We start from the raw sequence: 1,883 nt of genomic DNA on the forward strand, positions 1-1,883 counted from the left end.
CGGTCCCGGTCCCGGTCCTCCGGCGGTCCCGGGCCGGGCCGGGCCCATTTGGCCATCTCTACTTCCAACATATGGTCTAATCTTCATTTCCTTGGAAGGTCGTTCAATCTAGTAGTGTTGTAAAGAGTTATTTCTGTAGCAATATTCATTACACTTCGTTGTTGAAATCCAACCTGATCTTGCATCCATACTATCTTTTAATTATAGTTACATTTCAGTATTTGGTTGCCAACTCTCTCAACATTATTTTCTCTCTAAAACTTTATTGCTTCCAAAAACCCTTTTTCTGAAATCTCACTTTAAAGTTAACTTTTGTGACACTCGTTGCATTTTAAATCTTCATGGAACGATATTTGGTATTACTTACCATTATTAATTTATTTGGACAATACTTGTAAGCCATGTATACTTGCATGATTTACTTGTTATTATAGCCTTTTAAGGGTACAGATTCCTCCACACCAAGTTTTTGATGTCACTACCAGAGATTTTAGCCAAAGAGTTTTTCTTTAAGTTACTTTAAAATTTGATTTTTCTATCATCAATTGTTTATATTTAGTGGTTTATGCCAAGGATGCCTCACAGGGCTAACTTTGAATTAGGTTCACTTTTCTCTGAATCTATCAGTTCTGGAGTGCCACTGTGATTTAGACTCTAATGATTTTGCCAATGCCTCTACAAATGGCTCTAAGAATGACGAGGACCGTTCCACCACTCCTCCTAGTTTCACAGATCTAAGGATGACGAGGACAGTTTGACCACTCCTCCTAGTTTCACAGAACCCAATAGGTCCCTATCGAGTAGCAAGCCTAGGTGGTTCACCACTCCCACTACAATAGACCTGTATGTTGTGTTCATGAACCAGAAGCTGAACATAGAAAAGGGTTTTGGTCCAGAGTTTTTGAATAACACACCATTTATCAAGAGTAAGGTTGAACAACAAGAATAGGACTTCATTGCTGTAACCACTCATAAATCCAATGCCTTGTTTATCCGAGAGTTCTATGAATCTGCTGGGAAAAGGGCACTAAAATGAAGATACATGGCCACTGCATGTGATGTGATGCGGCCACAATCAATCGATTCCTTGCCTTAAAGAAGCTGAATGCTATGCCTTTGCCACTTTTATGCAAGGATGAAAATTTTACTTCTTTGGCCATCGAGTGGCAAAAGAAAATGCCTTCCTGCTAACAGTCTCACTATAGAGGCTACGGTTTGGTTATAGTTCCTTCGTCATAACCTCTGGCGACTGGCTCACAATACATGACAAAATACTTTCCAAAAACAAGTGTAATCTTTTTTTTTGCATCATCAACAATCTTCCTATCGACCTTGCATTCCTCATGGAAGTAGACTTTCACCAAGCATATACCAGAAACAAAGTATGTATACCCCTCTCGTGTCTTATTATTGCATAGAATTTTGATGCTAGAATACCCACTATAGAGGGCATTGCTTGGCTAACCACAACCACCTCCATTAGCAATATCACTTTGAAGTTGTTAAAGCTTCCCACTAGTGTTGAACTTGGAGAAACCTCAGTCACCACCCTATTGGCCACTAATCTATGTCTCTCGGGTGCCCACTATACTAGTGGCACCATAGGGGACATTCTGTAGAACTTAAATACATCAACAACAAGTTAACGATGATTGAGGATCGCATGGGAGAAATGAGAAATCAACATAATCTATTTGAAGCTATACCTGTAAAAGAGACCTTGTACTCAAAAGGTACCTCACCATGAAAGACCCCATCTTTGCTCAAGGATATCCACTCTTTCCTCGGTATATATGTTGATCCTCTCTCTCAGTGATTTGATGATAATCCCTTTTTCCTTTCGATGTATTTTTGTGTTTCTGTACTTTCGGTTCCAGCGATCA

This window comes from Cynara cardunculus (assembly GCF_001531365.2).
Source record: "Cynara cardunculus var. scolymus isolate 2C chromosome LG 2, CcrdV1, whole genome shotgun sequence".
Lineage (NCBI taxonomy): Eukaryota > Viridiplantae > Streptophyta > Magnoliopsida > Asterales > Asteraceae > Cynara > Cynara cardunculus.